Source organism: Chamaea fasciata, unplaced genomic scaffold (genome assembly GCF_029207755.1).
Source record: "Chamaea fasciata isolate MVZ Bird 193981 ecotype frontalis unplaced genomic scaffold, bChaFas1.0.hap1 SCAF_52, whole genome shotgun sequence".
Classification (NCBI taxonomy): domain Eukaryota; kingdom Metazoa; phylum Chordata; class Aves; order Passeriformes; family Sylviidae; genus Chamaea; species Chamaea fasciata.
In genome coordinates this window covers 932857-949974 of record NW_027094137.1, presented here as the reverse complement: position 1 = coordinate 949974, position 17118 = coordinate 932857, and the positions used below count along the sequence as shown (strand labels likewise).

Below are 17118 nucleotides of genomic sequence, written 5' to 3'. Positions count from 1 at the left end.
GAGGGGAATCCGGGGCCCTTCGGGGTCCGGGCGGGCACCTGGGGGGCTCTGAGGGGACTCTCTGGGGCGCGGGGGATGATGGGAGTTGTAGGCGCGGGTAGAACAGGGTTGAACGGCGCCGCGGAGCATCACGGGAGGTGGAGGCGCAGCTCCAATGGCTGTCGGCGGGGCGCGGGGCATGATGGGAGATGGAGTCACGGCTGGAGTAGCGCTCCGAGTGCGCCGCGGAGCATGCTGGGAGCTGTAGTCCCGGAAGTGGCTCGAACGCGGCGTCTGGGGCTCCGGGAAGGCGCTTTGGGGACACTTTTGTGTCCGAGCCGCGGTTTGAGGTCCTCGGGGGGAACGTGTACGGCTCGGGAGCACTTGCGGGGAGCTTGGGGAGCTGTCACCGAGCTCTCTAGGGCGCGGGGCGGGGCAGGAGTTTTTAGGCGCAGAACCGTGTTCCGAGGGGCTCCGAGGCCAGGGGGGATGATTGGAGATGAATTCCCTGAAGTCGCTCTAAGGGGAATCTGTGGGGTCGGAGCGTTCAAGGGATCCGGGGACGCTTTGGGGGCGGGCGAATGGGCGCTGAGGGAACAGTTGGGGATCCTGGAGGGGCTGGGGGACACTTGTTTAGTTCAACGTGGTTTTTTGCTCATAAAACGTACGTATTGTATTTAAAACTTAATATTCCATAGGTATGGGTTCTACAGGCGTAGATATCAATTAGCCTAAGTGCAAAACCTAATATTCCATGTAAGAATGATGTTCTCTACTGTTAAAAGCAAAATTAACCAAAGCAAACAAAAAGGAGAGGGTTAACAATTAATGAGAAAGGAACAGAAAAAGTTGTTATGCCACTGTAAACTTTCACTCTGAGTCTACATTTCAAATGATACAGGTGACCCATCTGAAGGAGGATTTCTCCTCAGGAGAAATGTCTTTCTAAAAGTTTCCTTTGTTGCCAGGAGCTGCCTCTGTGCCAGGAGCCCGGCCCTGCTCAGCAGCACAGAAACAGCACAAGGACTTGAATGACCCTCCCGTGGATTTGGTGTTTCCATTCAACTCTGTCCCTGAAAGAGTGTTCCAAAAACTTCTCAAGAACTCAAAGGTAAATTAAAACACTGAAGTTTTTTGCAGTTTTAATGGGACACACAGAGAGACCCAATGGAGAAAGTGTCCCCAGGTTCCATCACTGCAGGCACTGATGACAGGTGGGGACAGACAAGGCAAAGGTGTCTCTGGTGCTGAGCAAACCTGGATGTGTTCCATGAATCCAGAAGGCCAAGGCCTGAGCCCCGGCCCCTGGCAGGGCAGGGATCTGTGGGGCAGGGATCTGTGGGGTAGGGATCTGTGGGTCAGGGCTCAGCCGTGGGTCAGGGCTCAGCCGTGGGTCACAGATCCGTGGGTCAGGGATCTGTGGGTCAGGGCTCAGCCGTGGGTCACAGATCCGTGGGTCAGGGCTCTGTTGGTCAGGGCTCTGTGGGTCAGGGCTCAGCCGTGGGTCACAGATCCGTGGGTCAGGGCTCAGCCGTGGGGCTCACCGTGGCAGGGGTTGCTCAGGAGGTCACTCGGGGGGCGCCGGATCCTGTGGGGCGGCTCCAGCGGCTCCTGTGGGACAGAGACGGGGGCGGGACAATCTGTGGGGCAGGAGCCATCTGGGGGGCGGGGATGGGATCTGTGGGGCGGGGTTTGGGATTCGGGATCTATGGGGCAGAGCGGGGATCCCTCAAAATTCCCACAAAAATCCCCAAATTTCCCAAAAACTCCAAATTTCCCCCCCCAAAAATTCCAATTTTTTTCCTCGAAAAAATTCCCAAAATTTTCCCCCATTTTTCCCAATTTTTCCCAATTTTTGCCCATTTTTCCCAATTTTTTCCCAATTTTTCCCCATTTTTCCCAATTTTTCCCAATTTTTCCCCATTTTTCTCAATTTTTCCCAATTTTTTATAATATTCTGAAAGTTTCCCACAGAATCCTCAAAAAATTCCCCCAAAATTCCCCAAAATTTTCCACAAAAATTCCCAAATCTTTCAAATCCCCCCAAATGTTCCCATTTTTTTCCCCAATTTTCCCAAATTTTGGGGGCTTTCCCCCAAATTTTCCCCAAAAATCCCCTTAAAAACGACCCCAAACCATCAAAAAATCCCAAAATTTTCCCGATTTTCCCCCAAAATCACCTAAAAATTCCCCCCAAAATCCCCAAATTCCCAATTTTCACCCCAAATCTCCCAAAATTTCCCCAAAATTCTCCCAGATTGTCCAAATCCTCCATTTTCCCCCCAGAATTCCCCTAAAAACGACCCCAAAAATCCCAAATTTCCCCCAAATTCTCAAATTTTCACCCCAAATTTCGGGTTTTTCCCCCAAAACTTTCCAACCTCGAGGGCCACCAGTGGGCGCTCTGCAGGGAGAGAATTTGGCGGATTTTGGGAAAATTTGGGGGAATTTTGGAGAGTTTTGTAGGAATTTTGGGAGAATTTTGATGATTTGGAGTCATTTTGGGGCAAATTTGGGGGAATTTTTTGGGAAATTTGGGAGAATTTGGGGGAAAATTTGGGTAATTTGGAAAAAATTGGGGGGATTTTGGGAAAATTCAGGGGATTTGGAGGGAAATTTTGGGGGATTTTGGGAGGAATTTGGGAAAAAATTTGGGACTTTTGGGGGGAAATTTGGGGTTTTTTCCAGAAATTTCGGGGTTATTTGGGGGAATTTTGGGAAAATTTGGGAATTTTAGGGGGAAATCCGGGGGATTCGGAGGAATTCAAAGAAGGAATGGTGAAATCCTGGGAATTTTTGGACCATTTTGGGTCATATCAGGGGAAATTTTGGGTGATTTGGGAGGGAAATTTTGGGAATTTTTGGGGATTTTTGTGATTTTTGAAGAAATTTTGGGATTTTTTTTAGATTTTGGTGAAATTTGGGAGAATTTGGAGGATTTTTGAAAAATTTTTGAGAATTTTGGGGAATTTGGGGGGATTTTTGACAAAATTTTGGGAAATTTTTTTGGATTTTGGTAAAATTTGGGGAATTTTTGAGGAAATTTTGGGAATTTTTGTGGGCTGTTTTTGGGGGGAATTTCGGGAGAATTTTGGTTGATTTTGGGGGGATTTGGGGACAATTTTGGGGGAGATATTTGTGGAATTTTGAAGAATTTTGGGGGATTTTTGAAGAAATTTTGGGAATTTTGGGGGGATTTTGGTAAAATTTGGGGATTTTTTGGGACTTTTGAGGAAATTTTGGGAATTTTTTTATATTTTGGGGAAATTTGAGGGGAATTTTGGGGATTTTTGGGGAAATTTGGGGCGGATTTTTTGGGGGGGAAATTCGGGACAATTTTGGGGTCATTTGGGGCCTCGGTGTAGCCCGTCATGCCCCACGCCGCTTTGCGCCACGGTGTATCCCGTCATTCCCCGTGGTGCCCCTTTGCGCCTCGGTGTCTCCCGTCATGCCCTGCGGCGGCGCTTTGCGCCTCGGTGTATCCCGTCATGCCCTGCGGCACTCTGTGCCTCGGTGTATCCCGTCATGCCCTGCGGCGCCACTTTGCGCCTCGGTGTATCCCGTCGTGCCCCGCGGTGCCGCTTTGCGCCTCGGTGTATCCCGTCATGCCCTGCGGCGCCGCTCTGCGCCTCGGTGTATCCCGTCATGCCCCGCGCCGAATTACACCTCGGTGTATCCCGTCATGCCCTGCGGCGCTCTGTGCCTCGGTTTATCCCATCATTCCCCCGGCGCCGCTTTGCTCCTCGGCGTACAAATGACGTCACCCGCATTTATTTCGCCTCTCATTTGCATAAATTTACATAAGGCTGGCGCATCAGTGAGGTGGGCGGGGTCAGAGCCACGCCCAGGGCCCTCCCAGTACAAACCAGCAACTCCCAGTCCCTGTGGTAAGTGATGTCATTCGCGTTTATTTGTGCTCTCATTTACATAAATTTGCATCTCGGCGCGGTGGGCGGGGTCAGAGCCGCGTTGGCCCCTCCCACTCCCTCCCAGTACAACCCAGTAACCCCCAGGCCCCGCCCAGTTTGTCCCGCCCTTATCGCTCCATATAAGGGAAGGGGGCGTGGCCTGACAAAGGGCGTGGTCGGTTCACCTGTGGGGGGAGGGGCAAAGGTTACACCATGCCCAGAAACCCCGAAACCAGTTTAAACCAGTATAAACCAGTAACCCCAAACCCACTCCCAGTTCATCCCAGTATAAACCAGTGACCCCAAACCCACTCCCAGTCCATCCCAGTATAAACCAGTGACCCCAAACCCACTCCCAGTCCATCCCAGTATAAACCAGTGACCCCAAACCCACTCCCAGTCCATCCCAGTATAAACCAGTGACCCCAAACCCACTCCCAGTCCATCCCAGTATAAACCAGTGACCCCAAACCCACTCCCAGTCCATCCCAGTATAAACCAGTGACCCCAAACCCAGTCCCAGTCCATCCCAGTACAAACCAGTGACCCCAAACCCACTCCCAGTCCATCCCAGTATAAACCAGTGACCCCCAGTCCCCGTCCCAGTGCCCTCACCTGTCCGTACTGGTTTGAACTGGGATCTCTCGATGCTCGGTGGCCTCCAGGGAGCGGCTCAGGGCCAGGGCCCGGCGCTGGGGGATACTGGGAGTTACTGGTTTATACTGGTTTGTACTGGTTTGTACTGGGTTATACTGGTTTGTACTGGTTTGGGGGTTTTCCTTACTGGTTTGTACTGGGACAGGGTTTAGGGGTCACTGGGATGAAGTGGGATGAACTGGGAAGGGATTTGAGGTGACTGGTTTGTACTGGTTTATACTGGTTTGGGGTTTTTCTTTACTGGTTTGTACTGGGAGGGGGTTTGGGGGTTTTTTGGGATTTTTGGGGAGAATTTTGGGGATTTTGGGGCATCAAAAATCCCAATTTTCAGTCGGAATTTTGGGTGAATTTGGGGGATTTGGGGGCTTTAAAAATCCAAATTTTTAGTGGGAATTTTTGGGTGAATTTTGGGGATTTTGGGGCTCCTAAAAATTCCAATTTTTAGTGGGAATTTTGGGGTCATTTTTGGGGATTTGGGGCCTCCAAAAATCTCAATTTTAGTGAGAATTTTGGGGGATTTTGGGTGGGAATTTTGGGGTGAATTTGGGTAATTTTAGGGCTTCAAAAATCCCATTTTTCAATCAGAACTTTGGGGTCATTTTTGGGGATTTTGGGGCTCTGAAATCCTGATTTTTGGGGCGAATTTTTAGGTCAATTTTTGGGATTTTGGGGCTCTGAAATCCCGATTTTTAATGGGAATTTTTGGGGTAATTTTTGGGGCATTTTGGGTGAATTTTGGGGGATTTTGGGGCTCTAAAAGTTCCAATTTTTAGTGGGAATTTTGGGGTGAATTTAGGGGATTTTGGGTGGAAATTTTGGGGTGAATTTAGGGGATTTTGGGACTTTAAAAATTCCAATTTTTGGGTGAATTTTTGGGATTTTGGGGGCTCTAAAAATCCCAATTTTTAGTGGGAATTTTGGGGTTTTTTGAGGGATTTTAGGTGGGAATTTTGGGGGGAATTTTGGGGATTTTGGGGCTTTAAAAATTCCCACTTTCAGCAGGAAATTTTGGGGTGATTTTTGGGGATTTTTGGGCTCTAAAAAATCTCAATTTTAGTGGGAATTTTGGGTGGGAATTTTGGGGTGATTTTGAGGGATTTTGGGGCTTAAAAAATCTCAGTTTTCAGTCGGGATTTTGGGGTCATTGTTTGGGATTTTGGGGCTCTGAAATCTCGATTTTTAGTGGGAATTTTTTGGGGTCATTTTTGGGGCATTTTGGGTGAATTGTGGGGGATTTTGGGGCTCTAAAAGTTTCTGTTTTCTATTCCTATTCCTATTCCTCTTGGGTCTCACACTGCCGTCTTCGGCTCGTCTGCCGTGCCCTCAGCGCTACAACAACGCTGCTACCTAGAGCCGCCGCTTTGCCTGACTTAACGTCTGTGCTGCGGCAGTCCCTTGGGGTGTTGGATTAACATTTTCGGCTGCAGCAGTCTCATTGCAGTTTGGGTCTTTTCTGGACGGTAGCAACAGACTCCCTTGCACTCCTGTGCAGGGCTCGTTGCTGTACCTTCTAGACAGATCTGTAATGCATACATGTTGAAGAAACACACTGTCTTCCGTATGAAGTACCAGGAGTTAAAATGAGTCTAGATCCGTGAAAGATGGAAACCTTTAGAATTCACTAACTCAATTTCTCAAAGCATTTGTGACCATGTTGGGCTTTGCGTGGTGACCACGAGCACATGAAAGTGTATAGCAGTTTCAGAACATCATGTATACTTGCCTAATTTTTGTTCTACAGACTGAACCATCCCAATGTGGTGGCTGCCCGCGATGTCCCTGAAGGGATGCAGAAGCTCGCACCAAATGACTTGCCATTGTTGGCCATGGAGTACTGCCAAGGTGGAGACCTCCGCAAGGTGGGGTCCCTAGGATGGTAACCTAGGAATGGATCACCTTCTGATCTGATCCTAGGTTTTCTACTGAAGTTTTCCCTTCAAACCGTTGCTTTCATACCCTGATGTTTCCTATTTCTAGTCATGGCATCAACAAGTGTTGGTGGCTTGGTCCTTGGTATTATGTTCAGCTTTTGAAGACTTAAGTGCTTTGTATTTTTTTAGGTGCAAGTGACACTGTGGGAGTTTGCACCTAGAGAATGAGGGCAAGTGTAGGGGACGTGCAACAGTATTTGAGTATGGCCAAGACCATTGTAGGGTAGGTGCATCTGTAGGCTGTACCCTTCCTGAAAGTGATGAACTCTTGTCTGTCACAGGAAGAGATAACACGTGGTAGTTCTAATCCTAAGGCTTTTCTGACCTTTGCTATAATCTGCCCATAGCTAAAACACAGACCTTAGGCCTCAGATTAGAGTTGATAGTGTCAGGCAAAGAGGGATGGAACAAATAGGAGGATGAAAACAGGATGACAGTGACTTCTTTCATCTTCTTTCCCATGCAATTAAACCAAGGCACAAAGCTGTAATTGCTGCTACTGCAGGTCACAGTCCATAGAGTTTTGTGCTTCTGGAGAATTTAATTGCTGTTGCTGAAACTTCTTGCATCCCTGAGAATTTGTGGAACTCTGGAGTTCACTCGGGATAGAGAAGGGAAAGACTACATTCTGTGTTCCTTACTTGCAGTACCTGAACCAGCTGGAGAATTGCTGTGGCTTGCGGGAAGAAGCTATTCTTATCTTGTTATCTGACATTGGTAAGTGGTGGCAGTACCTTCAGTTGTCTGAACTATGGAAACCCTTTTAGTCCTGAGTCCACTCTCCAAATATACAGTAGTGACCTTAGTGACTCCATTTCAGACTGACCTTTTATGATCTTGATCATCTCCCAAAAGTGTTGGGAGTCTGGGGAGGTTCTTGCCTACTGGAAGCTAGCCAGCATTACTACAGTTTACAGGAAGGATGTGAGGGAACATCCAGAGAGAGAACTCAATTTGTGTCCAGAGTTCTATGGTGCTGACTTTACCCCTTACACTCAGTGTTTCATTGTATGTTTGATTGTACAAGGTCTGATGTGAAAGCCATGCTTATTACTAGATAGAATAGATGAATCCTTACTGAGCTCATGCTAGGTACTGTTATTTAGCTCTAACAACTGGCTTTTTCTGTCTCAGCTTCTGCTCTCAGATACCTTCATGAGAACAGGATCATCCATAGAGACTTGAAGCCAGAGAACATTGTGCTGCAGCAAGGAGAGCAAAGGGTAAGCAGGAAGCAGTCGTCTCTACCTGCACAGACAAGTAAACTTACAAGGAACCTGCATGTGCTTCATGCAGTTACATGGTCCCTCTGCAAGAGCACTCAGCCCAGGATAACACCTGTCTCAGGTCACTGTCACATAGTATTCTGTGTGCAGCTGAGGTGAGACGTTGTATTAGACGTCTGTTAACACCTGACATTTTGACTTTCAACCATTAAGGAAAGAAGCAGACTGTACTGATTGACCAAAGATCGGAAGGAGCTAGAGGCGTAACTGCTAGGTGTGCTACAACACCTTCAAATTCATTGTGGTTTTAGAAATCTACAGTAGCCTCCCATTTCTGCTTCTATCTCTTCACTGGCACCTTTCCTGCATAGCTTTGAAGAGCCAGACCTTTTCTTTCTGCTGTATGATGTGCTTTTAACAGGACTTCAGTCTGGCATTCTTATTCTCTGTTGTGTGTTTCAGTCAATACACAAAATCATTGACCTTGGTTATGCTAAGGAGTTGGATCAGGGGAGCCTGTGCACATCCTTTGTTGGGACTCTGCAGTACTTGGTAAGAAAGGAATTCAGCTAGAAGAGCAGCTACTGCTTTCTAGTGGGATAGAATTAACTGTTACCAAGCTTTGGGCTGGGATTAGGTACTTGCACGGTATGGGGTGCGTTTGTGGTGCTGAAGCTAGCAAAGGTGACTGCTTTTTTGCTGACGCTGGGTTTTGCTGAGACTGGGGTTTGTGCTACCTGCATCTGTTATAAATAAGCAGGAGTGCCAGTAACCTATGCTACTCACTCCAGGAGGGTCTTAAAGCACGTGAGAGGCAGCGTTCAGTAATGTCTTTAATTATTTGTACAAATGTTAATGAGATGTTAAGGGACAGAGAAAGCTAAGAGCTTTCTGGCCAAAGCCATCTGGCTTTGTCTCATGCGTGTAAACTGTATCAGGCTCCAGAGCTGCTGGAACAGCAGAAGTATAGGGTGACAGTGGATTCCTGGAGCTTTGGCACGCTTGCCTTTGAGTGCATTACAGGCTTCCGACCATTCCTACCCAACTGGCAGCCAGTGCAATGGTGAGTGAACCGTGGCTGGGTGGTAAGTGGGCATGATGTGACTTTCCTGTTTACAGGAAGCAGAAGTGTGGTCCCTTGATTCTGAGGATAATATCCCTACGTTTCTTGCCCTTTTGGAAAGTGACCCCTTTCACAGGGGCTTGACTCACCTGAGCAAGTTCAGCATTCCTGAGACTTGCTCTATGGGATAAGGGCTGACTCCCGCAGGGCAGGTAACAGAAACCAAAGTGGCATCTGTATTATATGTCAAGAGTAGCTTTTAAGAGCCTACTAGCATGCAGGCTGGGAAAGGCGGGCAATTTTTTCACCATTGTACTCGCTTACATTGGGCACACTAAAGTGCGTCAGAAGAGTGAGCTGGATATTGTTGTTTCAGAAGACTTATCCGGAGAAGTCAAGTTTTCTAGCAGTTTGCCCTGCCCCAACAATCTAAACAGGTGAGTACTGGAAATTGCTGTGCTGAGATAAACTGATTCTTCTGCAAAAGGACCAAGTTTGTGTTATATGCCTTACTGTGTTAATCTGTGAATACATTGAGTGTGTGACACAGGCAGTACTACTGTCGCTTGTCAGACTTGTGTAGTCTTGGTTTCTGCCTTCTAAACGCTGCGTTTGTGATGGGGAGAGGTGGAGTGCTGGAGGGAGAAGGAGGGGGGCAGTTCTGTCAGTCCTCCCACACAGAACAGGCCGTATCGTTACTGCAAATGCACTTTTTCCCTTTTCTGATCTCCTGGTTTTTGTTGCTCAGTGTTTTGTCTGAGAGGCTGGAGAAATGGCCGCAACTCATGTTAATGTGGCACCCACGTCAGAGAGGTACAGATCCTACATATGAACCCAATGGGTGTTTCAAAGCATTGGATGACATTTTGAACTTGAAGGTAAGCAATATGTCTGTATTAGCCTAAAAAGTTTTCCAGAGAGCAGTTTCCTGAGCCTCTGAATCCTAGACTTAGGAGGAAGAGTGAGGCAGAAACTCATAGAACTGTCTCCTGACCGTTAGTGACAGGTGCTTTCCTCTTGCGTCTTTGAGGACAAATACTCCCTGAGCTTGTTGGGAGTAGCGAATAGCTTCTGTGCATGCTTGGTTCCATATTCTGAGAGAGGATTCTACAGGTATTTAACTGCCATGTGGCCTCTCTTCCCCTTGATGGAGGACAAGAACTTTGCCATAATGTTAGGAAGTAGCTGATTCTGCCAAGTGCTTTGAAGAGTTTCTTGGTGGTCATTTTTTCGGTCCCTCAATCTCTGCTCTAAGATGACCAATGTATCTTCAGCCTTTCTCATGCCATGCTACTCTTCTGGTAGTTGCTTCATGTTTTGGACATGGTTACGGGAACTGTGCACACCTACCCTGCGACGGAGGAAGAGACTCTGCAGAGTGTGAAGGCCAGGATTCAGTCAGATACAGGAATTCCAGAACAGGACCAGGAACTAGTGCAGGAAGCAGGACTTGAATTGTTTTCTCGGAAGTTGGTCACTAAACATACAGCTGATGGCAAGGTGAGTCTCGGTATTCCCTTTCTTAAGTTTGAGTGAATCAGAAGTCACTGCACTCGCTTTGGGATCACAGCACTCCCTGCTGTTGTGGCATGCTTTTGTCATGGTAACCTCACAGACCTAACAGCCACTGTAGCGTAGGCAGCCTGTTGCCTTTGGTGCTCTGTGTTTGGTTGAGGAGGACTCTTCTGTTTGTGGTGTTGCCAAGGCTTGCTCTTCCCAAGAAAACCTGGTTGGGTCTTTTGTCTTCTGCAGGTGAATGATACTGCAGCAGCAGACACAGACCTTCTCTTCCTCTTTGATAACAAGAAAATTTCCTGAGGCCCAGGTGGCCTTGCGTCCTCATCCAGAAAGTGTTGGCTGCATCCGTAAGGACTCCTCTGGCATGAATATGAAGGGCGGGGTGGGGTCAGTGTTGAGAGGGGCGTCTGTGTTTTGTGGTCTGTATCGTGCACAAAGAGTAGAGGGAGCTTTTGCGTATTGGGACTGAAGAAGCAGTAAAATGGACTGTCATTCATTCAGTTTATCAGAATAACTGAAAAAGGGAGGTGTTTGATTTTGACATGCTAGGGGAGCTGCACAGGGGTTATCCAACTCTAGGCTTTGCAGGCAGTAACATGCCCCTCAAAGGAGCAATGTTTTGGTCTGTTTTGTGATAACACAGTATTCCTGCTTCACGCTGATATGTCCATTTCCCTTTCTCCCACCTCCTCTGTTTTCAGTTCAGGATCCAAAGAAGAATCTCCACTTTTTCCAGTTGCGGAAAGTGTGGGGTCAGATCTGGCAGACGATGCGGATGCTGAAAGAGGACTGTAATCGGCTTCAGCAGGCGCAGCGAGCAGCCATGTACGGTGGCCGTTTCTCCACAATACTTATCTCTGTCTTTGTGTGCTGGTGGAAGGGAAGACAGAAATGGGACCCTGTTGGAATGGGGAAGCCCGTGATTGGAGCTGTATGCAATTCATGAAAAGTGGAGAGTTAGCCCTTTGGCACAACTGCATTTGTCCTCACCGCTGTCTCAAGTATCTGTTTTGGATGTAAATGAAAGCCTGGTGGATTTCTACTTTCAGAGGCTAATAGGAACTTCTTGTCCTTGCAGGATGAATCTGTTGCGTTACAATAGTACCCTCTGGAAGACGAAGAATTCTATGGCCTCCCTTTCTCAGCAGCTGAAAGCAAAGCTGGACTTCTTTAAAACAAGCATCCAAATTGACCTGGAAAAGTATAAAGAGCAGATTGAGTTTGGAATTAGTGAGTATAGAATCTGGCAAACAGGTCTTTTCATGACTCTTATCCTCACAAAAACACCTGCCTCCTTCTCTGTGAACCTGAGAAAGCCAGTCACTCTTCTTTGATTCCTCTAGCTTCTGAGAAGCTGCTGTTTGCCTGGAAAGAGATGGAGCAAGCTGTGGAACTTTGTGGGCGGGTATGATTTTAAATCTAACTGCTAATCATAAAGAGGTTTGTTTTTTGTTATCTCTCCCCTCCTCCCCCTTTAGCTTCATTGTCCCTGCCTTAAATAGAAACCCCTTGTATCTGCACTGATGTCAGATTTCACATTGCCTTGGTTTGTGTGGCACAATTTTTGTCCATTATTAGTACTACATGAAGCTCATTCTGTTGTAAGGCTTAGGGGGAAACGGGAGATCTTGGCGAAGCCCCAGAAACCTCTTGGAATTTCCTTGAATTGAAACGACTCGTTTGTCTTTGGCCAAGGCTGCTGTTTGCATCTTGTTGGTTTGTTTAGAATTAAGAATGAGAAAGGAAGAACCAGTGTGAGTGTGAGTGGTAGTGTCTCTAGGTATGAGACTGTTGTGTTGCTTATGTTCTACCCTGCTTTCAGGAAGATGGTGTGGAGCAGGTAGTGAAGAGGATGATGGCCCTGCAGACAGACATCGTGGACCTGCAGAGAAGCCCGCTAGGTCGTAAACAAGGAGGAACACTGGAGGATTTGTGAGTTGAACTACCTTGAGCTTCAGATGCAGGAGTGTTTCTGGCTAAGCTTACTCACTAGAGGACAGTGAAAGGGCTGTTTCTTCCACCCAAATTGTGGGGGACTGGGAGCACTTTAACACTAAAGATGTTTTTTGACTCATCTGTCATTGTTCTGAAATGGCAGACAGGTATAGAAAAGATTTGAGTTCTCAAACTATTTGTTCCATGTTTTGGTTCTTTGGAAATCCTTTTCTTTCCTGCTTTTTACTTCTAGAGAAGAACAAGCCAGAGAGCTGTACCGAAGACTCAGAGAGAAGCCAAGAGGTAAAAGACGCTTTAGCTCAAGGTCAGCTTGCTTTGTGTGTAACTTTGGAGGTGTAGTAACGATCATTGAGAAAACTAGCTGACTTCTAGGGCTTCCCAGACACTAGCAGCACATGGGCTCTCCTGGATTGCCTTTTCTCGAGAGGGAAGTCAGGGAGTCAGTTTCACACTAGGCCAGCCTTCCTTTCTTGGTGCTTTGTGAGCTGTTCTCGAAACTCCTCTGGAGCTCTTCTCAGAGCAGGCTGTTGCCACAAGCAACAAACAACCTTTCTGGGTAGAAAGGATGAAAGACACGACTGTTCCTTTGATCCAGTCCCAACTCTCCTTTTCAAGTTCTTTAAATTTTGAAGAAGGTGGCTAAAATTCAGTGTAATTCATCCCACTCAAACTTGCATATCCTGAACTTTGGCTGTTTCAGGATTAAAGCAGTAGTGGAAATGAGCCGCTAAGAATCTTCTCACTCTGTCCTATAAACCGACCTTTCTGTGTAATATTGGCTCTCATTCCAGATCAGAGGACAGGCGGTGACAGCCAGGAAATAGTACGACTGCTTCTACAGGCAATCCAGACCTTTGAAAAAGAAGTTTGAGTCATTTATGCTCAGCTCAGGTGAGCTTTGCACATTTTATTCAGAGTTGAGAGAAGGTATTTTCTCTTCCAGCAAGAGAAGGTTTAAAACTCATTGCATACGGCTCTTGAGATCTTGCAGTGTTAACAGAAAATAATTAACTTCAGAAATGTTCTACTGCAGTGGCCCATGTGTGATCTGATTAGTTTTTATTTTTTTAATAGTAAAACTGTAGTTTGCAAACAGAAGGCATTGGAATTGTTCCCCAGAGTGGAGAAAGTGATGAATCTGATGAGTGAAGATGAGGAAACAGTTGTTAGGCTTCAGGAGAAACGACAGAAAGAACTGTGGAACTTGCTGAAAATTGCTTGTGTAAGTAAAATAAGAACTCCCCTTTAACCTGAGAATATGGTTTGTAGCACAGGCTACTGAAACAATAGTAAATTGAGTGTATCCTATGGTTCTTTTCTTTATTTTGTATCAGTATGAAAGCCAAGTTCCAGGTTGTCTCATATTCCCGGCTGCTGAAAACTAGTGGGAACAATTGCACTCTGAATATTCTGTGTTTTCTTCAGAGTAAAGTGCGTGGTCCTGTTACTGGCAGTCCAGAGAGCGTGAACACATCCCGTCTTGGTAGCTCAGGTCAACTGCTGCTGCAAGTCCCTTCTGGAACATTCAGTGTATCAGAATCTGTAAGAAAAAGGTGAGGCAAAGTCTGGAGTTCTTCGGCTGCTAATGCCACCACTACAAAGCTAGGCTTCCTGCTTTGTGAAATAATGGCACACAGGGTTTCTCATATTTTACACTTTGTGTTCAGCTTGCGTTGTCAGCAGCCTTAGTTTACTTGGTAGTTAAGACTTCCTGGGGCTTTCAGATCTTCCATATGAAAATTGGGTATCATGTATGGCTTCACTTCCCCCAGCCTCAGTAACAAAAGTGGTTTTTTGGTTTTCTTCCTTTAATCTGAGATGGTTGGGCTCACTTGGAAGTACACTGCCAGCAAGAACTGTTGAAGTATTGTCATGTAAGGTCACAGTAGCTGAGCTGTGTCATTGAGACTGCTGCATGCGTAGTTCCGGCTTGCTTAAATGAACTGGGTTACCACTTGGAATGAAAGACCTTGGTTTTGTTTCTGCCTGTTGCCCCATCCTTAAGTTTATAGGCTTCTCAGCTTTTCCTCTAGCAACAGTGTTTCCACCTAATAAGAACCCAATTCCATCTTGGAATACATTTCCTTTCCCCCATTTAGTAAATCAGGGGCTGCCACCAACTTTTCAAGTTGCAGTATGAATTACAAGCCTATGACCTGACTAACTTCAGTGTTCTGCAGCGTATCTGCCAGAAGTATTTCTTGATGACAGAGGCAGCATCTCTTTAAACTGCCACAGAAATTAATAGTGTAATAATTGCCCCTTTCAGTGAGGAGCTGCTGCTGGAATCTCGGAAACTTTGTAGCCAACTAGAAAATGTGATGCGTGACACAATGAAGGATCAAGAGCAGAGTTTCCTGGTAATGTATTCACTCTTCTGTAAATGGACTAAGGAAGTGCTTGGCTTTGAAGTTCTGAATGTGCAACTTTGCCACCACTAACACAGCTAAATGAAATCTGCATTTTACTCGTGGACAAGGGGGAGAGTAGGAGATGCACAGAGATAGGAAGCACCGGTTCCCTCATAATCTGCCGCCTGACTTACTCTGCTTGCCAAAACTGGGAGCCACATGCTGGGAACTTGCTGCGCTAAACAGTAAAGGATGGGGCAAAGCACTTGGCTGTTGTACAAAACTACTGCAAAACTGCACACAAATTTGGGATGAGCGGGTGTCAGGGATCCTTAATTTAACAATGCAGAATATTGAAGAGAGAGTAAAATACTGGAGAGTGCAAGTAGGTTGTTTCCTTGACAGCAGTCACGTGGCTCATCATGAAATTGACCAACTTGTTCCCAGTAAATTTTTTATAACTCTTAACACACTTTACCTTTATTTTAGAAAAAGCTCAACTGTAGCCTGGTGTTGAATTTCATTTATTCTTTCGGCTCTAGACTGGAGCTGGCTGCAGCTTCAGGTAGAAGAAACAAACAATCCAGAACAAACCCAGATGTAGAATCACTCTGGTTGCCTCTGAAGCCATGCTGCTTTGGGAAGCCAACTGTGAAAAGCTGCTGCCTCTGAGAAGGGAATATCAGCTGCCTTCTACTGTCACCAACTGCTTATGTGATACATATGGCTTAGCTTTTAGTATCCACTTCTCAGACACTTTCACAAAGATACATTAGGGAATGCCTGTTCTAACTGCTTGGAGAATGTTCTTAATTGTGCCTTAAGACAGCAGATCTCTGTCCTGATACGTCTTCCCTTAGGCATCGCCTGGGGCTGTTTTGCTGCATTTTAGGCTTTCTAATGAACAATGGACAAGGTATACCCAGTCACTGGTAGTTGTCACCTTCCTAATGAACTGTGAACTTAATTGCTTAACTTTGCTGATTTGCACTTTTTTTCTTTAAGTGTAATGGTTGTACTTACCTAATACTTGTTTCCTGTCTGGGAACAAAATTATCTAAAACATGTAAACTTTTGGTTTGCTCTTTTTGATGCGCTCAATAACACTATAATGGAAAAAGCTGCTTTCACTGTGCAGGTCTCTAAAACGTGAGAGGTGTAAGAATGTTAGCCTAGAAACCAAAGAAGGAAATCTTCAGTGTACAGGTATCGTGTAACAAAGCATTTGCAGATTATCTATTAACCATGCTTAAAGTTGCATGAAAAGATGAAAAAAAGACCAAAAAAGCCAGCTGGATGGAACCTTGGTGAGAGTCAACACACACCAACCTTGTGTTCTGACTGTGACCAATTTATTTCATTCTGTTCTAACCCCAAATTTCCACTACAACACATAGACCTCCTTTTATAAAAGGCTGTGAAGTATAGGACATGCAAAATGCAATACAATAATGGGGAGAGGTTGGATTTTCTTTTGGTTTTTTTTGAACAGATTTAAAATACAGGAAACTGAAATGTGGCACAAACATCACAACTTCCATGCATGCCTTCAAGTGTCTTCCTTTGTTGTGCTGGCACACTCTGGACTTCAGCATTGGGTTAAAGTCATTCTTGGGCAGAGTAGAAAGTTCACACTTCTTCAAATTTCCGAGTAATATTAAGGCTGAAATGCACCGGGTACACTTTTCCTTCATCTTCCAGAGCACCACCAGTTGTTTTACTTAAAGCTGTGTTAGGCTTCCAGCTCAAATCCCAGCCCAATTTTGTGACCTCCAGCACTGAAATTCTTGCCATCAATCAAGCCCGAGAGGGTCAGCTTTACACCTACAAAAGCAAGTCACGAGAACCATCATGCACTGACATCCCAGTACAGTGCTCTTCCTCAGGTCCTTGACCTCACTAATGTGGCTTAGTTGCCACAGGAACTTGCATCCATAGACATCCTTTAGTTCTCTGAGTCTGCGTAGACTTCTAGCTCCTTTGTTCATCTAGTCTGTTCTTAAGATGACAGTGAATTAAACCATAGTGTAGTACTTAACACCATTTGCTGTTACCAGTGAGAACTGCGTACCAGATCGAAGGGCATGAGTGTAACCAATTCCAATGAGGCTGGCATTGTTCACTTTAGCCTATAGGAAAAAAAAATCACAGTATTTATAAACTGTGTAAGTATTCATACAGAAGTATCCCAGTCCCCTGAGAAGGTGGCCTATGCATTAACACTCTTGAGCTACTTGGAGACCAACCTCTCTTAGAAGCATGTTCCAGTCTTTTCCTTTTCTCAGGAGTTTTCAGCTTAAGCAAATGGTGCGAATTCTGCCTTCACAGAATGCCATGCTGTTTTTCACCGCCTCCTCTATTATGTCTTTATATCTTTTAAAGAGCTACTTACTGCAGTCCCTCAGAGCCTGTCTTGTTCACATCACTCAGGAGTGATTTTCTTTTTTCTTCTAATGAGCAAGAAATACATGAATATGCAATCCCCTTTTTGCATTACTAAGTTTTGAGCTCTTAACAACAGTATTTCTC

The 17118-nt window shown here is 45.9% G+C and overlaps 1 pseudogene; it reads left to right on the top strand.

Moving 5' to 3' along the window:
- The first annotated feature begins 6077 nt into the window (after nucleotides 1–6077).
- LOC136304139 (inhibitor of nuclear factor kappa-B kinase subunit beta-like) lies at nucleotides 6078–16657 on the top strand (annotated as a pseudogene).
- Nucleotides 16658–17118: the final 461 nt, after the last annotated feature.